Below are 23,298 nucleotides of genomic sequence, written 5' to 3' on the forward strand. Positions count from 1 at the left end.
CTCTCTGTGTGAGCGCACTGGTTGATGGGAAGTCGTCCCCAGCAGCAGACGGTCCTGCAAATATCCCGAGCCTAAGCCATGCAGGGCTTTAAAGGTAAGTACCAGCACCTTAAACTATACTGTCACCCTGCCTATTTAACTTATATGCAGAGCACATCATGAGAAAGGCAGGGCTAGATGAATCAAAAGTTGGAATTAAGATTGCTGGAATAAATATCAACAACCTAAGATATGCAGATGATACCACTCGAATGGCAGAAAGTGAAGAGGAAATAAGGAGCCTCTTGTTGCGGGTGAAGAAGGAGAGTACAAAAGTTGGCCTGAAACTTAACATTAAGAAAACCAAGATCATAGCATCCGGTCCTCTCAATTCCTGGCAAATAGATGGGGAAGAAATGGAGGTAGTGACAGATTTTATTTTCCTGGGCTGCAAGATCACTGCAGATGGGGACTGTAGTCGAGAAATTAAAATATGCTTGCTCTTCGGGAGGAAAGCCATGGCAAATCTAGACAGCACTCTAAGAAGCAGAGACATCACCCTGTCAACAAAAGTGCGTATAGTTAAGGCTATTGTTGTGGCCCCAACCCCCGCGCCTTTCCTAACAAAGGACGAGGACTCTGAAGATGATGGGAAGGAACTGGCAAGGCCTCCCTCTCCAGGGCCCTCATCTTTGGCAAGGCGTCAATCTCCATTAGGAGGCCGAGAGGAGCCACCGGTGCTCGAACAGCTGCAGCAGTCTAGCAAAGATGAGTCATGGCTAGACACTCGAGAAAAATGCAGGGCCAAGCGTCTGCTGCAACATAGGTTCGGTAGGAGGGTCAGGGTGTAGCTGAGTCATTGAGCCACACCCCATAAGGTATAAAGGGGGGGTGGCTGCTCTCAGAACTTTGTGACGAATAATAGTTTAAACAACTTCTGGTCATGTCTTTGGAACTCTGCTTCTTGTTTGAATTGTCTGAATTGTCTGAATTCTTGGCAATGCTTCTGTACATCTGCTAATGGACTGTTTGCTTGGATGTTATCTCATTTCAGCTGTAATTTGAGGTAACGAGCTTATGTTGCTTCCAAGACCTTATCAGTAGGCAATTAATTAAAGCCTGTAGCATTAACTCTTGCGAGTCATTCCTGCTTGTCTGTCTGTGCTCTGGGAGGGGGGAACAGAACAGCTATGGTCTTCCCAGTTGCAATGTATGGCAGTGAAATTTGGACCATAAGAAAGGCTGAGCACCAAAAAATTGAGGCCTTTGAACTATGGTGCTGGAGAAGACTCCTGCGAGGCCCTTGGACTGTAAGGTGATCAAACCGGTCAGTCCTAGAGGAGATCAACCCTGACTGCTCTTTAGAAGGCCAGATCCTGAAGCTAAAACTCAAATACTTTGGCCACCTAATGAGAAGGAAGGACTCACTAGAGAAGAGCCTAATGCTGGGAAAGATTGAGGGCAATAGAAGAAGGGTGAAGATGACTCAAACCCAAACCCACCCCCATAGGAAAAATGCAACCTCCATCCATAAGCCAAACCTCGGCAGCATCTCCAGCTGCTGCAATCCCCCTGAACCCCACAGAAAGCAAACTGACACACGCCATGAACACAGGGCCAGACCGCAAACTTGAAGCCAAACTAAAGACTAAGATGTTATACCACAGCCTTCTTCTTGGCACATTACATCACAGAATTCAGGAGGTAACAATGCTAAAACCTGGGATATCACAACACAGAAAATCACCCAGGACGTTTCAACACAGGACTCAGAAAATGACTACAATAGAGTTCAGGATGTCATCACACAGCCCATTACCCAGGTTGTTACAACACAAAGGACTAACGAGCACACAGCCAGCACCTCAGCCACACAGTATGTTACAAATCAGCCGACTAATCCCCTAACAATAACCCCATCAACCAATCATGATGTAAGATCACAGCCAACCAATCCGCTTACAGCAACAAAGACAGCACCCCACACATCCCCACCAGTATTCGTAGAGACACGGCAGCTCCGATCAGGCTTCGCTTGCACAAGCACAAAACTGAAGACACCAGCCTGAAGATGATGAGTGGGATCTCGTTGAAATGTCGCCAAGACATCCTCAATCCTACATGGGAAAAGATCCGAATACGCCAAGACCTACATACCTATACCTGTGAAAATCTACGAAAACAAATATATGTGTGTGTATGTATGTATGTGTATACAGTCATACTCGAAATTGTTGGCACCCCAGAAATTTTTCCAGAAAATCAAGTATTTCTCACAGAAAAGTATTGCAGGAAGACATGTTTTGCTATACACAGGTTTATTCCCTTTTTGTGTATTGGAACACAACAAAAAAGGGAGGAAAAAAAGCAAATTGTACATAATGTCAAACAAAACTCCAAAAATGGGCCGGACAAAATTATTGGCACCCTTAACTTAATATTTGGTTGCACACCCTTTGGAAAAAAAATAACTGAAATCAGTTCCTATAACCATCAATAAGCTTCTTACACCTCTCACCCAGAATTTTGGACCAATCTTCCTTTGCAAACTGCTCCAGGTCTCTCCTATTGGAAGGGCATCTTTTCCCAACAGCAATTTTAAGATCTCTCCACAGGTGTTCAATGGGATTCAGATCTGGACTCATTGCTGGCCACTTCAGAACTCTCCAGCGCTTTCTTGCCATCCATTTCTGGGTGCTTTTTGATGTATGTTTGGGGTCATTGTCCTGACGCAAACCCAGCTTTCTGACACTGGGCTCTACAGTGCGACCCAAAATCCTTTGGTAATCCTCAGATTTCATGATCCCTTGCACACATTCAAGGCACCCAGTGCCAGAGGCAGCAAAACAACCCCAAAACATCATTGAACCTCCACCACATTTCACTGTAGGTACTGTGTTCTTCTCTTTGTAGGCCTCATTTCATTTTCGGTAAACAGTAGAATGATGTGCTTTACCAAAAAGCTCTATCTTGGTCTCATCTGTCCACAAGACGTTTTCCCAGAAGGATTTTGGCTTACTCAAGTACATTTTAGCAAACTCTAATCTTGCTTTTTTATGTCTCTGTGTCAGCAGTGGGGTCCTCCTGGGTCTCCTTCCATAGCGTTTCATTTCATTTAAATGTCGATGGATAGTTTGCACTGACACTGATGCTCCCTGAGCCTGCAGGACAGCTAGCATTCCTTTGGAACTTGTTTGGGGCTGCTTATTCACCATCCGGACTATCCTGCGTTGCAACCTTTCATCAATTTTTCTCTTCTGTCCACGACCAGGGAGATTCGCTACAGTGCCATGGGTTGCAAACTTCTTGATAATGTTGCACACTGTGGACAAAGGCAAATCTAGATCTCTGGAGATGGACTTGTAACCTTGAGATTGTTGATATTTGTCCACAATTTTGGTTCTCAAGTCCCCAGACAGTTCTCTTCTCCTCTTTCTGTTCTCCATGCTTAGTGTGACACACACAGACACACAATGCAAAGACTAAGTGAACTTCTCTCCTTTTTATCTGCTTTCAGGTGTGATTTTTATATTGCCCACACCTGTTACTTGCCCAAGGTGAGTTTAAAGGAGCATCACATGCTTGAAACAATTTTATTTACCCACAATTTTGAAAGGGTGCCAATAATTTTGTCGGCCCATTTTTGGAGTTTTGTTTGACATTATGTTGTTTTTAGATTACCTTGCTAGGCCCCAAACATGGGACAAATCTTTATTTCCTGTGTCAGCCTATCCTGAAGGCCATCGACAGGCAGTAGTCACACCGGTGACAGCTCATATTTGTGTAAATTTTAAATTCTTTGTTAGCAATTTAAAATTTACACACACACACACACACACACACACACACACACACACACACACACACATATATGTATTGCTCAAAATAAATAAATAAAGGGAACAGAAAATAAGACATCCTACTATTAAATACAGTACATTGTGTGCAAGTCGTTTCCGACTCTACGGGCCGGTGCTCATCTCCGTTTCAAAGCTGAAGAGCCAGCGCTTGTCTGAGGACATCTCCGTGGTCATGTGGCCGGCATGACTAGACGCCAAAGGTGCACGGAACGCTGTTACCTTCCCACCGTAGTGGTCCCTATTTTTCTACTTGCATTTTTACGTGCTTTCGAACTGCTAGGTTGGCAGAAGCTGGGACGAGTAACAGGCGCTCACTCTGTTACGCGGCACTCAGGATTCAACCCGCCAAGCTGCCGACCTTCTGATTGACAAGCTCAGCGTCCTAACCCACTGAGCCACCGTGTCCCTTTATATATATATGTGTGTGTGTGTGTGTGTATACACACACACACACACACACACACATATCTATTAAGTGTTTGTTAAGTATTTAGAACACCTTGCTGGGCCCCAAACATGGGACAAATCTTAATTCCTGTTTCAGCCTAACCCAAGGCCACCCACAGGCAGTAGTCAGAACAGTGACAGCTCATATTTGTGTATTGGTTTTTTTGGATTGCTAACAATCTTATATATATACTGTATATATACTGTATATATATATATATATACTGTATATATACTGTATATATACTGTATATATACTGTGCAAATTATTCAAATTATTATATATATACTGTATATATATATATATATATATATATATATATATATATATATATATATATATATATACACACACACACACACAAACATATAAACACATATTGTCAACAATGGGAGACAAAATGCTGAAGGCATAATTATCTCCCCATTGAAATTATTTCAATGATATTAATTTTCTCCCTTTATCAAAGCTGTAAACAATTCAAGAAGGCATTATAGAAAAGAAAAGAAAAATATTCAAAAGGAAAACCCCATCGAGACTCTAGAGTGGAAGACAAGAACACACACGTCCTATGATTTCAAATATCATAAAATAATTTGTATTGCTGGAACTCTACATTGTCATTCAGACTATTTTGAATATTATCACTAATTGCAAGAAGAATCACGGCTAAAGGTTACTCTTCAGCCACGCTCTTAACAAGAATTTTGAGGATGGTTAAGGCAGTTTAAGATGTTCTTTTTTCTCCTATTTGCACTCTTCAGAATGAAGTCTCTGCCGTGTCATCTAGGTGAACCCATACCTGTTCCAAATGAATGGTACCAGCCAGGGGACTTTGTCATTGGAGGGATGGTATCTATGGCTGTCTATCTTTTTAATGAAGTTTTGTTTCAGCAGCATCCCTCTCTTGAGTATTTTGGCCATCCAGAGTAAGGAACTCTTATCTTTTATCTTTGTAGCATCAGAAGATTGCTACCTTTATAAATCAGAATTTATAATTTAAAAGATACATTATAAGAATTTTATAAAGGCATTATTTGTTTTTAATGCAACAAAATTTTATATTTGAAAAACTTTAGATTAGGAAATCAATTCTTATCATTCACCTTTGTGTCATCTCTAATTAGAGGAATTGCAATGAATGAAAGGAATGGTAATTTTCTTTTTATTCAGTCTGCAACAATAGAAATAGCTTAGTGTACTTGAATTGGAAATGGAGTTCAATTGGTCATTCCCCAATTTTTCATATATATAAGGTAAAGCACCTCTCTGGGGTGCCAGGAAAATAATAAGGAAATGTTTAACGATACATATAAATTCATCCTGTTTTCAGCGTGCTAACAAAGTTTTACCAAAATATCCTTTCATTGGTCTATGCTGTGAAGGAGATCAATGACAATCCTGAAATCTTGTCCAATGTCACTCTTGGCTTCCATATTCATGATAGCTACTACAATGCAATAATGACCTATCGGACCACCCTGGACCTGCTCTTCAGATCAGAGAGATTTATCCCCAACTATAAATGTGACACCAGGAGAAATCTCATTTCTATCATAGGAGGGCTCAGCTTTGTGACTTCCTCCTATATTACAGACCTTTTAAAGTTTTACAAGATTCCACAGGTACGGTCCTTGAGAAGAGAGGCCCACCTTTTCTTTTTTCCAAACTGGGCTTATTAAAAAAAACGTTATTCCTAGGCACATTATTCAACAATCTGACCATATTTATTAGAAAATAGGAATAAAAAGATACTGATGATGATCTATTTCCATAATATGTGTTTCTTTTAGCTCACATATGGGTCATTCACCCCACAAGATGTTCATAGCACTGAGATTCCATTCTACTACTCCATGGTTCCAAATGAGTCCTCACAGTACATTGGGATTATCCGACTGCTTCAGCATTTTGGGTGGAGATGGGTTGGGCTCTTTGCTATTGATAACAGTCAAGGAGACCATTTTCTGCAAAGGATGGAGTCCCTCTTCTCCAAGCATGGAATCTGCTCTGCTTCTACAGAAAGAATCCCATTTTTAACCCGCTGGGACAAAGTTTTTGAAATGGTCGAAAAAGGGCAAACTATTTACCACCATATCATTGATGAGAAAACCAACACCTTTATCATCTGTGGTGAATCTTTGACAACTGCATGGTTAATAGTTATAATTTTTTGGCTTGATCCTGGACATGAGCAGAGTTCCTTGGGAAAGGTATGGATCATGACTACCCAGGTGGATTACTTATTAACAGGAATGAATAAAAAATGGGATCGGCAGTTCTTTGATGGTGCCATTCGCTTTAAAGTTCACTCAAAAGAAATTCCAGGGTTCAAGGAATTCTTGACCTTGATAAAACCTCCTTGGATTCAAGGAGATGGATTTTTTCCACTTTTCTGGGAACAAGTATTTGATTGTTCATTACCATCCCCTTCTTTGACCCAACTGGTCAATCCCTTTTGTACTGGAGAGGAAAGGCTAGAGGACATTCCTGGGGCTCTTTTTGAGGTACAGATGTCTGGGCACAGCTATAGTATCTACAACGCTGCCTCTGTATTGGCTCAAGCTTTACATGCTCAATTCTTACTTCAATCAAATCGCAGGCATTTTATAAGACACAAATTATCAGAATATGAAGATTCAAAACCATGGCAGGTGATTTGTGTGCTAAAAATATTTTGGACTAGATAATAGCAAAATACAAAATTAGGATGTACGATTCCAGGATAAAATAATGGATTTGAACATTTATCTACTGCTGATATTTATTTGCATGCCTTTATTTTCATCCCTGTAATTCTGGGAAATGGTGCATGTAAAGGGGAGCTGATGTGATGGACTATAGTGAAATGGCAGTTTTCTTGGAAGGAGGGAACCCATTTCAATCATGGTTTGTAGGGAGAGAAGTGGCAGTACATGAGGAAACTCTGGGGTGACAGAGGAAGAGAGTTAGAATAGCCACACCGTAGATTCTATCAGGGTATATCTTTCAGGGTATTTAATATGGAAAGATTTTACCTACAGTGTGTAAGCAAATAAAAAAATTGAATTCAGGCTCTATTTTTTAATAGAATAGAATAGAAGAGAAGAGAAGAGAAGAGAAGAGAAGAGAAGAGAAGAGAAGAGAAGAGAAGAGAAGAGAAGAGAAGAGAAGAGAAGAGAAGAGAAGAGAAATTTGGCAGGGACCTTTGAGCAATTTTGGTTCAACCGCCTGCACAAGCAGGAGAACCTATACCATTTCAGACAAGTATCTCCTTAATTCTATTTTTGTACTTACTTGTTTTATTATTCCCAATTTTATAGCTCCACCAATTTCTGAAAGGCATGAAATTCAACAATTCTCTTGGAGAAACTTTGACTTTTTATGATCAAAAGAAGATGGAAGGTGGATTTGATATTGTAAACATTGTAGTCTTTCCCAATTCCACCTTCCAGAGACACAAGATTGGGAAAGTGGATCCCGATGTTTTAAAAGGAAGGGAATTAGTCATTAATGAGGATATGATTGTTTGGCATAGATCATTTAAGCAGGTATGGTTTCAACAATATTTTCTCTGATCATTCAAATATGGATTCATTAGATTGGCATATTCACTTTTATCCTTCTTGGAAATCCATGAAGGTAACCAGATTAAGAAATAACCCTTTTTCCTCTTTCATTATTAAAGGGAAAAATATCTGGTATCATGCAATATATTTATTAGACCCACCTCATATATTGAAATGTAAAGGAGAAAGAAAAGAACCCCTACTTTTAAGGGACTATATTTCTCTAGTTGATTGAAGCTTTATCAAATCAGTGAATAATTGGCACAATGTTTCTAGTCAATCTGGTGATTTGAATTAATAAAAACATTAATTAAATTGATATGAGAATTTCAACCTAAGAAAAATTGGAAATCCAGATCAGTTGGATCAGGTGTGCTCATTAAATGAAATCAGAGGCCAGACTGAAATATTCTTAATTGTGTTTGAAATAAATAATACAACCTTTAGATGGGACTTTTCTTTTAATGTAACTGCACATTTCATTTTCAGTTTATCAGCAAAATTTTCTTTAAAAAAATAAATATTCATTTTCCATCATTTTAATATTGATAAATAGGTGCTTCCCATTTCTCTTTGCAATGAACATTGTCCCCCTGGTTATCAAAAGAGGAAGAATGAAGGAAAGAAATTCTGCTGTTATGATTGTGTTGAATGTCCAGAGGGGAAAATCTCTAACAAGATTGGTAAGTTAACAAATCATTCATTTTTATTGTTATAGTATCTAATGTGCTGAACACTTTTCCCTAATTAAATTATCTGGTTTTTATGAATAACAATTTTTTTTAAAGATAATGGGATAACGAAACCAAATCCATTAATACATGAAAATTTATAAGTTCTTACAATGGAATTAAAACGGTTGATCACAATCACAACAATGTTTCAATTAATTAATTAAACAAAACCAGGAATAAGTTATAACCAAGCAAGCATCACAGTAGAGATTCAGAAACATTTTCACTGAAGAGCATCTATGCACACAGAAAAAAATAATAATTATTTCAGGGGGGTTTTTTTAAGATGAGAAATAAGAAACCAGAAAAACATGATTGTGCAATTTAAAAACTACATATAAAACAATGACTGTGAAGGTGGAGAAAAAGGAAGGAAGGAATTCAGAATTGATGGAATCCAAAAATCTCAAATGTAAACTAACTAAATAGGGACACTCTTGAAATGTAACAATGAAAACAAGAATTTCTGAAATTTAAGGTAATGAGTATTTACTTCTTAGCAAGACAAACTAATGAAAAATATTTCTTAAGAATAATGAGTAGCTTATAGATGTAATGAGGAGTATGATTAAAAAACTCCCTAGTTTACAGAGTAATAAATATTTCCTTTCCAAAAGGTCACTTTCTTTCTTTCTTTTTTTCTTTCTTTTTCTTTCTTTCTTTCTTTCTTTCTTTCTTTCTTTCTTTCTTTCTTTCTTTCTTTCTTGCTTGCTTGCTTGCTTGCTTTCTTGCTTTCTTGCTTTCTTGCTTTCTTGCTTTCTTGCTTTCTTGCTTTATTTATCCATCCAATTGTGCACACTTTTGCTTCTTTGAGAAATACTTATTCATATTTTGTCTACAGTGTGTAGCTCTCTTGGATATTTAATTTCTAATTATTTTATATCTAATACAGACTGATCCATAGAAAGAAAACAAAAATAGTAATATTAAATAAAAAAGAGATGTATACTTCTCTTACACGAAAAGAAAATAACCCTTTCCTTTATAATTTTACATTCAAATATGTAATTATTAACCTTTTTTACACTTGTTCCTTGAAACATTATCATTCATCTATCTCTTTGAATTTGGTGAAACTACTATACTTATATACCATAATTTGAATATATTCAATAAGTCAGTTATGGTTTCAAATATGAAAATGATCCCTTCAGGTATTCATGAATCTTTATTGGAGCACTCCATTATCATGAGAAAGCAAATCAACATAAAATGGATTTTCATGGAGATTCTGAAATATCCTTGTGTATAATCAAATATTTGACTTAATACCACAGCAAACAAAATATACATAGAGAGATATTTAAATGCATTTTCATATTGTAGATTCTATCATTTGTACCAAGGACATAAATATCAGAGTGAATAAATATGAAAATTAATAATTATTATTCTTATGAATCTTCCTAGCTATTTTATTATCATTTTAGACACTGTTGCTTGCTTTCAATGTCCGGATGATCACTATGCAAACCATAAGAAAGATGGATGCATCATGAAAACAATTAGCTTCTTATCTTATGAAGAACCCTTAGGACTCAGTTTAGCCACTGTTGCCACTTTATTTTTCCTCATTACAACATGGGTGTTGGGAATATTTATTAAGCACAAAGACAGTCCTATCGTCAAAGCCAACAACCGGGATCTCACCTACGCTCTCCTCATCTCCCTTCTCCTTTGCTTCTTCTCTTCTTTGCTCTTTATTGGACAACCTGGGAGAGTCATCTGTCTCCTCAGACAGTCTGCATTTGGTCTCACCTTCTCATTGTCCATCTCTTGTGTGTTGGCCAAAACCATCCTTGTTTCTCTTGCCTTCAAGGCCACCAAGCCAGGATCTCGGATAAGGACATGGGTGGGGAAAAGATTGGCTGTTTCTATTGTGCTGCTCTGTTCTCTACTGCAAGCAAGCATCTGTGTTGTTTGGTTATCCACCTCTCCCCCATTCCCAGAATTAGACATGCACTCAACAACTGAAGAAATGGTTCTAGAATGCAATGAAGGCTCAGTCTTTATGTTTTATTGTGTTCTGAGCTATATGGCTTTCCTTTCGCTTGCCTGCTTCATTGTGGCATTCCAGGCTCGTAAACTGCCTGACAGCTTTAATGAAGCCAAGTTCATCACCTTCAGCATGTTGGCTTTCTGCAGTGTGTGGGTCTCCTTTGTTCCAACCTACCTGAGCACCAGAGGAAAAGCCATGGTGGCTGTGGAAATATTCTCCATTTTGTCCTCTGGTTCTGGGCTTCTTGGATGCATCTTTTTCCCCAAGTGTTACATTATTGTTTTTAGACCTGATTTAAACAACAAGGATCAACTGATAAGAAGACATATTTAAAAACCTTTTTGATAATGTTTTTAAGTTGAGAAGAGAAATGTCAAAATCCAGACTTTTAAATATATTCCTATAGGTGTGAAGAGATTGTTTACCATTTTCATTTACTTGTAGCTTTGAAACCTGAATTTATGAAAAATTCTGTCAAATTATGTATTTCCACCACAACTTTCAAAGAGGTCTCACAGAACGTAGTGCGGAATAGTAATATATTTTCAGGTAAAGCAGAGAAAAACTGATTTCTATTAGTAATTATCTTTTTTAAAAGGGAAAATTCAAATGTGTGAATTCTACTTTCAGTAGGTCAATAAACATATTTCTTTCCCACCCCCATAAACATATTTCTTTTATAATGAAGAAAGTGAATAAGAATGCAAAGAAAGTTTGTTCTTTTTATTTGTTATGCTATTAGTTACTATAAGAAAACACACATTTTAATAAAATTCATCTATTATCATGAATAATTATTCAAAGGATTTTACGCCATCTAAATTTGACAATTTTCTTTTTGAGTCAGGAGAAGATATGAAATGAAGTTATTTATGTGGATTATTAAAAAAAATAGGTTTTCAAATTTGTTTTTGTATGTTTACATGCTCTCCATCTCTTCCTTTTCTTAATAGTTTTCTGTAGTCTTTTTAAATATCTGATTGAATCACAATTCACCAAATCCAAGAGTCAGGTGCTTCATATGGAAACTGTGGAATTATGAAATGGATTTATTATAGGTAAAGGAATGTCCCTTGTTAAAAAAGAGAAGATCAGATTCCTTTTTATCTCTGAGATGGAATCATTCTCACCCTATGAGAATATTCTGGAGTATTCAAAATATCCATTCAGTTGTCCTGACAACACCAGAAATGAAGGGATTACAGGGTGATAAAAAAAATCAGATAGTTATGTGAATTTAGTTGTCAACGCGGCTGACGTCCGATGTTTTTGATTTGACAACAGGTGGAAATTCAGCCATTTTCCTCTTTTGCTTTAGAGTTAGTTGATGTTGGGAGGGGAATGTAGATGAGAGTCCAGCTAGTCATAACAATAATAACTCAACCGTGGGAATCCAAGGTTATTGCGCAAAGACTTAATAAAGATTTGGTGGGCTGGAGAGCTGGGGAGAAAGCCTGCGTTTCAAGCCAATTTGGGAATGTGATTTATGACTGTTAATTTGATTAAGGAATTGTGCTTTGTACTTTCGGCCCAGGGGAGGGAAATTGAGTTTTTGACTTTAATTACATAGTGCCGATACTTTGTTTCTCAAATAAAAGATTTTTTAAGGAAAACAATGCCTCAAAGTTCTTTTGAAGAGTTTCATCTTTCGGAACCATGACATTAGTACTTGAGAATATGAAAAAAATTATCACAGGAGAATGCACGTAAAAAATGGGATAACAATAGATCTTACAATTGTAAATAGTTTCATGCGCTGTATTAGGTAGAAAATATTTCTTTTTAAAGGAGAAAAAGATTTGAGCATTGTTTGCACCAGTGCTTCAAAAAGACTTGGATGAAGCAGATTATCTGGATCATTTTCAGTCTGGATAATTGACATAGCAGTGCCAAGAGACAGCAGAATAGATGAGAAAGATCTGGAGAAGATAGCAAAATACAAACACCTACAAATAGAAATAGAAAGACTGTGGCAAAGGCAAGCAAGATTAGTACCAGTAGTAATAGGCACCTTGAGTGCAATTCCAAAACACCTGGAGTATCACTTGAACACCATTGGCACTGACAAATTCGCCATTAGTCAATTGCAAAAGGTGGCCTTACTAGGAACTGCTTCCATCCTGCAACAATATCTGTAATACCATCAAACATCCACATCTGCCTATCCCAGTTCCTTGGTAAGGACTCAATAGGTAAACAAAAATGCCAAATCCAGTCTGAACATCTGGCTGAATAATAATAATAATAATAATAATAATAATAATAATAATAATAATAATAATAACAACAACAACAACAACAACAACAACAACAATAATAATAATAATAATAATAATAATAATAATAATAATAATAATAATAATAATAATAATTTTATTTATATACTGCCCTTCTCCCAAAGGACTCAGGGTGGTGAACAGGGCAAATGTATAAAATACAAAAGTACAAAAGTTAAAAGGAATTAAACATAATGCCCAAGGTAAAAAACAATAAATACAAATATTAAGAACAATAAAAAACCCAACCCACCCCCCATCAGGCCAAGCCGGCTTGTTGAAATAAATGCGTCTTCAGATCGCATCGGAAAGAGCGGAGGTCGGGCGCCATCCGGAGCTCAACCGGCAACCGATTCCATAACTCCGGGGCGCCCACAGAGAAGGACCTCCCCCTGGGGGCCACCAATCGACATTCTCTGATCGGTGGCACCCTGAGGAGGCCCTCTCTGTGGGAACGCACAGGGAGGAGGGAAGTTGATGCCGGCAGCATTTGCTCCCTAAGGTACTCCGGACCCATGCCATGTGGGGCCTTGAACACCATTACCAGTACCTTGAATCTCACTCGGAAGACAACTGGGAGCCAATGCAGCTCACGGAGCAGAGGTGTAACATGGGAGTATCGGGAGACTCCCAACACTACTCTCGCGGCTGTATTCTGTACCAGTTGGAGCCTCTGAGTGGTCCTCAAGGGCAGCTCCATGTAGAGAGTGTTGCAATAACAACAACAACAACAACAACAACAACAACAACAACAATAATAATAATAATAATAATAATAATAACAATAATAACAATAACAATAAGATCTATGGGACCTTAGATGTCATCTAGTCCAACCCCCTGTTGTTTAAGTCAACTGGCTGTCTAATCCCTTCTTAAAAACTTCCAGTGTTGGAGCATTCACAGCTTGTGGAGGCATCTTGTTCCACTGATTAATTGTTCTAACTGTCAGGAAGTTTCTCCTTAGTTCTAGGTTGCTTCTCTCTTTGCTTAGTTTCCATCCGTTGCTTCTTGTCTTACTTTCAGGTGCTTTGGAGAATAGCTTGACTCCCTCTTCTCCCTCCCATTAATATTATAAGGAAGGTAGTGGATAAGAATATAATTTTTGCTCTAAGTTTGTTCTTTTTACTTATTATGCTAAGGTTGCTAGTTACTATAAGAAAACACATTTTAATAATAAAACAGAATTAAAATATCAGTCATCGTGAAATATTATTTTTCCACATCTCACTTGGTAATTTTCTTTCTGATTCAGGACAAGATATGAAATTAAGTCATGTATGTAGATCTATTAAGAAGTCACACCTTCCTTTAGTAGGAATTTTCCTTTACTTTCTCCTGTTCCATTTTAGAGGGATACGTGGTCTCCATCTGTTCCCTTTGTTAGTAGTTCTCAATCATCTCTTTCAATATCTGACTGAATCACAATTCATCAAATCCTATAGTCCAGTACTTTATATATATATAGTATGTAAGCATTATATGGATTTATTACAGGTAAAGTTTGAATAACAGGAATCTCCCTTATGTAAAAAAAGAGAAGATCAGATTCCCCTTTATCTCTGAAATAGAATCATTCTCACACTTTGAGAATATTCTTTACTATAGCAGTTTGCCTCTGAGAGCTAAGATTAAATTGCTTCCACTTCTCAGTTTATATTGCAGTCAAGTGGCTTTTTAAAAATGTATTTTTCCTGCTTTGTAATTGTGAAAGTGATCTAAACAAAGAATTAATACACTCTCTAAATTCACACTATTTATGAGTAATCAAATTAAGAGGAAAAATAATTGAATTTTCTGTCCAGGTTTTGATTGACAGTTAAAAAAAGAGAAAGGTTTTTATTTATTTTTTGTTTTCATCTTTTAATTAAATACAAAAGAAGAAAAATTAACAAGAGGAAAATGAAACAAAACTAAACTAAAATAGAAAGAAATATCTATGGTCCATATAGGAACCAACAGTAATACAATTATTAATATTTTACATAAGTATTGTACAGTATATTGAGAACTGGGGCTATTTACACAAATATAAGTTTTTTAGCTTGTCTGAAATGGAAAATCTATTTTTTTAAATTCATTTCTTAATTATCATGAAATTCTTTGAATGGTATATTCACATAGGTATGTGAGAGTGGCATGGCAGCCTAGAAGTAAACACGCTCACCTCCCACTCGGAATGTTGAGGCTTCAATCTTAGGCAGCGGCAGAGAGAAAATATCTGCTGTGGACTCAATATATGGGTCAGGAAGGGCATCCATTGAGTAAATTCTCAGCTCCATTCAGTCATCCCAACCCCACCCCAAATAAAAAGACTACCAGGTCATGAATAGAAGAGAAAAATCACATAGGCACAGTATGTGAGTTTATTACTTGAGAATATTAAAACTTTAGTCACAGGAGAATCCATGTAAAAATGGGATCTCAATAGATGTTACAATTTTAAATACAATCATGGACTGTATTAGGTAGAAAATATATGTTCTTTATTGAAGAAGAATAAGTTTTGAGCTTTGGTTGCACAACTGATTCAAAAAGCCTTGGGTGAAGCAGATTACCTGGATCCTTTTCACTCAGGACTGAGGCCAAGGTATGGAGAGAAATGGTATTGATTGCATTTTTGGATGATGTCTGGCATGGATGGAATGTGGGTTGTACATCCATTCTTGTCCTACTTGACAACTTGTTGGCTTTCAGTCCAATTGATCACAGTGTCCTTCTGGATCAGCTCAGAGGATTGGGGATGGGTGGCATGGTGTAATTCTGGTTTTCCTCCTTTCTTCAGGGTCAAATACATTTGGTACAGAAAGAGGAGTAGACGTTCTCTCCATGGGGAGGGACATTGAGCAGTTCTCCAATGGATATATGATGGTATTCCTAAAAACAAGTGCCAGGTATTAAGTCGAGTCAGAACAATTGCCTTGCCCTGATTATAAATCCCCTCCAGATAGATTTGGATCAGGTTCTGCAGATTAACCTAATCAATCTGTTGTGTGACGATGTAACAAGGCCTAGAAATTACAAATGCAGCAATGTTCTATTCCCATAATATCCTGGGAAGTGATGTTAACAATCCTTCATTTTATTACAGAAATACACTTAGTTAAAGTGCTTCTAGTGAATCTTACATGAGCACAGAAACATATTTTGGTTGAAAAGTGGGAAATAACCAAAGTTTTATTATTCAAAGTATAGCTTTGATATGAATTGAAGTTTAGCTCTGAACTTTAATATATATCCTTATTATCATGGGGGATTGGAATGCTAAAGTAGGAAGCCAAAAGATAACCAGAATAACTGGTAAGTTTGGCCTTGGAGTACAAAATGAAGGAGGGCACAGGCTGATAGAATTTTGTCAAGAGAATACGATGGTCATAGAAAATACTCTTTTCCAACAACCCAAGAGATGGCTCTACACATGGACATCACCAAACGGTCAACACACAAATCAGATTGACTATGTGCTGTGCAGCCAAAGATGGAGAAGCTCTATACATTCAGTAAAAACAAGACCAGGAGCTGACTGTGGCTCAGACCATGAGCTTCTCATTGCAAAGTTTAGGCTTAAACTGAAGAAAGTAGGGAAAAGCACTAGACCACTCAGGTATGAATTAAATCATATCCCTGTTGTATATACAGTAGAGGTGACAAATAGATTTAAGGAATTAGATCTGATAGACAGAGTGCCTGAAGAACTATGGACAGAGGTTCACAACATTGTACAACACGTAGCAACTAAACCATCCCCCCCCCAAAAAAAAGAAATGCAATAGAGCAAAATGGCTGTCTGAGGAAGCTTTGCAAATAGCTGAGGAAAGGAGGGAAGCAAAAGGCAAGGGAGAAAAAGGAAGATACACCCAATTGAATGCAGAAATCCAGAGAATAGCTAGAAGAGATAAGAATGCCTTCTTAAATGAACAGTGCAAAGAAATAGAAGAAAACAATAGAATAGGGAGGACCAGAGATCTTTTCAAGAAAATTGGAGAGATGAAGGGAAGTTTTCATACAAAAATGGGCATGATAAAGGACCAAAATGGCAGGGACCTAACAGAGGCAGAAGAGATTAAGAAGAGGTGGCAAAATTACACAGAAGAACTATACAAGAATGAGCTTAATGTCCCTGATAATCACAATGAGGTGGTCACTGACCTCGATCAAGACATCCTAGCATGTGAAGTGAAGTGGGACTTAGAAAAGCAGGGAGGTATTCGAGGTGATAGTATTCCAGCTGAGCTATCCAAAATCTTAAAAGACGATGCAGTAAAAGTGCTACACTCAATTTGCCAGCAAATTTTGAAAACTCAACAGTGGCCACAGGATTGGAAAAGATCAGTTTACATTCCAATTCCAAAGAAAGGCAGTGACAAAAAATGTTCAAACTATCGCAACATTGCACTCATTTCTCATGCTTGTAAAGTTATGCTTAAAATCCTACAAGCTAGACTCCAGCAGTATGTGGATTGAGAACTACCAGAAGTACAGGCAGGATTTCGAAGAGGCAGAGGAACTAGAGATCAAATTGCCAACATATGCTGGATCATGGAGAAAGCTAGGGAGTTCCAGAAAAACATCTACTTCTGCTTCATTGACTATGCTAAAGCCTTTGATTGTGTGGATCATAACAAACTGTGGCAAGTTCTTAAAGAGATGGGAGTACCAGACCATCTAATTTGTCTCTTGAGGAAAATATATACGCGGGTCAAGAAGCAACAGTGAGAACTGGACATGGAACCACTGATTGGTTCAAAATTAGGAAAAGAGTCCGGCAAGGCTGTATACTGTCGCCCTGCCTATTTAACCTATATGCAGAGCACATCATGAGAAAGGCAGGGCTAGATGAATCAAAAGTTGGAATTAAGATTGCCGGAAGAAATATCAACAACCTAAGATACGCAGATGATACCACTCTAATGGCAGAAAGTGAAGAAGAACTAAAGAGCCTCTTGTTGCGGGTGAAGAAGGAGAGTGCAAAAGTTGGCCTGAAACTTAACATTAAGAAAACCAAGATCATGGCATTCGGCCCTCTCAATTCCTGGCAAATAGATGGGGAAGAAATGGAGGTAGTGACAGATTTTATTTTCCTGGGCTGCAAGATCACTGCAGATGGGGACTGTAGTCAAGAAATTAAAAGATGCTTGCTCTTCTGGTGGAAAGCCATGGCAAATCTAGACAGCACACTAAGAAGCTGAGACATCACCCTGTCAACAAAAGTGTGTATAGTTAATGCTATTGTTGTGACCCCAACCCCCGCACCTTTCCTAACAAAGGACGAGGACTCTGAAGATGATGGGGAGGAACTGGCAAGGCCTCCCTCTCCAGGGCCCTCATCTTTGGCAAGGCGTCAATCTCCATTTGGAGGCCGAGAGGAGCAGCCGGTGCTCGAACAGCTGCAGCAGTCTAGCGAAGATGAGTCATGGCTAGACACTCGAGAAAGATGCAGGGCCAAGCGTCTGCTGCAACATAGGTTTGGTAGGAGGGTCAGGGTGTAGCTGAGTCATTGAGCCACACCCCATAATGTATAAAGGGGGGGTGGCTGCTCTCAGAACTTTGTGACGAACAATAGTTTAAACAACTTCTGGTCATGTCTTTGGAACTCTGCTTCTTGTTTGAATTGTCTGAATTGTCTGAATTCTTGGCAACGCTTCTGTACATCTGCTAATGGACTGTTTGCTTGGATGTTATCTCATTTCAGCTGTAGTTTGAGGTAATGAGCTTATGTTGCTGCCAAGACCTTATCAGTAGGCAATTAATTAAAGTCTGTAGCATTAACTTTTGCGAGTCATGCCTGCTTGTCTGTCTGTGCTCTGGGAGGGGGGAACAGAACAGCTATGGTCTTCCCAGTTGCAATGTATGGCAGTGAAATTTGGACCATAAGAAAGGCTGAGCGCCAAAAAATTGAGGCCTTTGAACTATGGTGCTGGAGAAGACTCCTGTGAGTCCCTTGGACTGTAAGGTGATCAAACCGGTCAGTCCTAGAGGAGATCAACCCTGATTGCTCTTTAGAAGGCCAGATCCTGAAGCTAAAACTCAAATACTTTGGCCACCTAATGAGAAGGAAGGACTCACTAGAGAAGAGCCTAATGCTGGGAAAGATTGAGGGCAATAGAAGAAGGGTGAAGGTGACTCAAACCCAAACCCACCCCCATAGAAAAAATGCAACCTCCATCCAGAAGCCAAACCTCGGCAGCATCTCCAGCTGCTGCAATCCCCCTGAACCCCACAGAAAGCAAACTGACAAACGCCATGAACACAGGGCAAGACCGCAAACTTGAAGCCAAACTAAAGACTAAGATGTTATACCACAGCCTTCTTCTTGGCACATTACATCACAGAATTCAGGAGGTAACAATGCTAAAACCTGGGATATCACAACACAGAAAACCACCCAGGATGTTTCAACACAGGACTCAGAAAATGACTACAATAGAGCTCAGGATGTCATCACACAGCCCATTACCCAGGTTGTTACAACACAAAGGACTAACGAGCTCACAGCCAGCACCTCAGCCACACAGGATGTTACAAATCAGCCGACTAATCCCCTAACAATAACCCCATCAACCAATCATGATGTAACATCACAGCCAACCAATCCACTTACAGCAACAAAGCCAGCACCCTACACATCCCCACCAGTATTTATAGAGACATGGCAGCTCCGATCAGGCTTCACTCGCACAAGCACAAAACTGAAGACACCAGCCTGAAGATGACGAGTGGGACCTCGTTGAAATGTCAAGGGAACAGAAAATAAGACATCCTACTATTAAATACAGTACATTGTGTTGTTTAAGTGTGTGTGTGTGTGTGTATATATATATATATATATGTTTTCGTAGATTCTCGCGGGTGTCTGTATGTGTAGATCTAGAGTCTCGGGTTTCTTCCCGCGTTCCTTTCATCTTCAGAAAGTTGTGGTGACGTTTCGACGAAATCCCATCCGTCATCATCAGGCCGGAGTGTTCCTCCTGCTGCTTCCAGGAGCAATGCGTGGTCTGGCTGTTCCTTTCCTTCCAACTGCCGGTGGGGCTGTGTTCTGACTGGGTGGAGGCGTGGCTGCTTTCTGATTGGGTGGGGGTGTCCTCCGATTGGGTGGAGGCGTGGTTGTCTTCTGATTGAGTGGAGGCGTGGCTGTCTTCTGATTGGGTGGATGCGTGGTTGTCTTCTGATTGGGTGGGGTGTGTTCTGAATGGGTGGGGTTTTTTGTTGTGTTGTAATATCCTGAGTGTTGTGATTTGGTGTCCTGAGGAGTGGGCTGTGTAGTGGCCTCCAGAGCTTTGGTTTGGCTCCGAGTTCGAGGACCTGCTATGTATCTCTGGTATGGGTCAGTCAGGTTCGTGTGTGCGTTCTTCTGCTTGGGTGATGGCACTTTTGCTTGACTTGTTCTGTCTTCTGTGTGGGGGAGTTTTTGTTCTGGGTGTGGATGAGTCTTGCTGGGGCTGGTGGCATTTGGGGTTGTTTGTTGGTTTTTTAAATCCTTGTTTGCTGAAATTCATTTCTCTATCAATGCTGGTTTCCAAATGTCATGTAGGCGGGAGGTGTCGTCTCACTTGTTCATACTGTCTGGGTGTTTTTCTATTTCAATGGCTTCTCTGATTATTCTGCTATTGAGATGTTCTATTTTGGCGATTGTTTTTGTACCTTCAAAATTGATGTTGTGTCCCGTAGTGTTTATGTGTTGTACTAGTGAAGATGTGTGATCTTTCTTCTGTACTGAGTTCTTATGTTCTTCTACACGTACCTCTATTCTTCTGTTAGTCTGTCCGATGTATGTTGCTGGACAGGAGGCGCATGGGATTTGGTATATGCCCTGGTTTTCCAGTTCTATTTTGTCTTTGGGATTTCTCAGGATGGTTGATATCTTTCTGTCAGTGTTAAATGCGGTTTTGATGTTATGTTTGCGTAGTACTTTACTGATTTTGTCGGTTGTTCCTTTTATGTAGGGCAAGATGGCTCGTCCGTTGTTCTGTTCTTCTTCTTGGATGTTTTTCTTTTTCGGAGTCCCCTGCTGAATCATATTGGTGATTTTGTTTTTTTGGAACTTGTTTGCTGTCAATATGTCTGTCAGGGTGTGTAGTTCTGTTTGTATATGTGTTTTATCTGCAAGGCGTCTGGTTCTTGTTATTAGTGTTTTGGCTACTGAATTTATTTGTGCTGGGTGATGATGTGATTACGCATTGAGGTAACGGTTGGTGTGCGTTTTCTTTCAGTAGACTGTGTGTCCTAGGGTGCCGTTTTGTTTTTTGTATATAAGTACATCCAGGAAAGGTAACTGGTTGTTTGTTTCAATCTCCATGGTGAATTTTATTTTGGGATGTAGGCTGTTCAGGTGTGTTAGGAAGTTTTCTAGCTCCTTTCTTCCGTGGGGCCAGATCACGAAGGTGTCATCCACATATCTGAGCCACAGTTTTGGTTTGTTTGTAGTCTTTTCCAGAGCGTTAGTTTCAAATTCTTCCATGAAAAGGTTGGCGATAACTGGTGATAGAGGGGATCCCATTGGTGCGCCTTCTATTTGTTTGTATCTCTGGCCTCTGTGTATGAAGTATGTGTTTGATAAGCAGTGTTCTGCTAGTTCTATAATATGGTTTGGTGGTTGGTATTTGCTTCTTATTGTTGATAGAGCTTCTTGGAATGGCACCTGGGTGAATAGTGATACCACATCGAAACTGACTAGCAAGTCTTTTTGGTCTATCTGTAGATTTTTCACTAATTCTATAAAGTGGTATGAGTTTTGGACATATGAAGCTGCCATTTCTGCTTGAGGTTGTAGTTGTTTTGCTAGATATTTAGCTAAGTTTTGTAGTGGTGAGCCTATAGAACTTACTATGGGTCTTAGTGGGATTCCATCTTTGTGTATTTTGGGGAGGCCATATAGTTTTGGGCATCTGGATGACTTCTCCCTGGGAATGATTGTTTGTTGGATTTCTTGGCTTATAGAAGTTGATTTTATCTTTTTCTTGGTGGTCTTTTCTAGATAGGTTGTGGGATCTGTATATATAGGTTTGTATGTAGTTTCTTTGAGTAAGTTGGACAGTTTCTCTTCATAGTCTGATGTGTCCATTACCACTGTAGCATTGCCTTTATCTGCTGGAAGTATGATTATGCTGTTGTCTTTTCTTAGGTTTTGCAATGCTACTTGTTCTTCTTTTGTTAGGTTGCTTTTGGGTGGTTTGCTTGTGCATAGGATGTGGGTGACTTCATGTCTGACTTGGTCATCCAGATGCCCAAAACTATATGGCCTCCCCATATATATATATATATTGTGTGTGTGTGTGTGTATCCTTGGTCATTTGGGTTTTTCCCCACGTATAATTGAAGGTGTAGCAGCAACGTTTCGATGGAATCCCATCCGTCATCCTCAGGCTGGTGGCTTCAGCTTCCTTCTTCCCAGAAGGAACGTTGCTCCTACACCTTCAATTCTACGCGGGGAAAAACCCGAATGACCAAGGATCCACATATATATACATATATATATATATACACATTTATACACACACATATATATCTATTAAGTGTTTGTTAAGTATTTAGAATACCTTGCTAGGCCCCAAACATGGGACAAATCTTAATTCCTGTTTCAGCCTAACCCAAGGCCACCCACAGGCAGTAGTCAGAACAGTGACAGCTCATATTTGTGTATTGGTTTTTTTGGATTGCTAACAATCTTATATATATACTGTATATATATATATACACACACATACACACACACACACATATAAACACATATTGTCAACAATGGGAGACAAAATGCTGAAGGCGTAATTATCTCCCCATTGAAATTATTTCAATGATATTAATTTTCTCCCTTCATCAAAGCTGTAAACAATTCAAGAAGGCATTATAGAAAAGGAAAGAAAATATTCAAAAGGAAAACCCCATCGAGACTCTAGAGTGGAAGACAAGAACACACACGTCCTATGATTTCAGATGTCATAAAATAATTTGTATTGCTGGAACTCTACATTGTCATTCAGAGTATTTTGAATATTATCACTAATTGCAAGAAGAATCACGGGTAAGGTTACTCTTCAGCCACGCTCTTAACAAGAATTTTGAGGGTGGTGAAGGCAGTTTAACATGGAAAGCTGCTCCTGGTGGAACATCTATACTTAGAGAGCCTTTTTTGCCCAGAATGTTCTTTTTTCTCCTATTTGCACTCTTCAGAATGAAGTCTCTGCCGTGTCATCTAGGTGAACCCATACCTGTTCCAAATGAATGGTACCAGCCAGGGGACCTTGTCATTGGAGGGATGGTATCTATGGCTTTCTATCATTTTAATCTAGTTTTGTTTCAGCACCATCCCTCTCTTGAGTATTTTGTCCATCCAGAGTAAGGAACTCTTATCTTTTATCTTTGAGGCATCAGAAGATTGCTTCATTTATAAATCAGAATGCTTTCTAATAAAAGATACAATATAAGAAATTTATAAAGGCATTATTTATTTTTAATGC

The sequence above is a fragment of the Vipera ursinii genome (genome assembly GCF_947247035.1).
Source record: "Vipera ursinii genome assembly, chromosome: Z".
NCBI lineage: Eukaryota > Metazoa > Chordata > Lepidosauria > Squamata > Viperidae > Vipera > Vipera ursinii.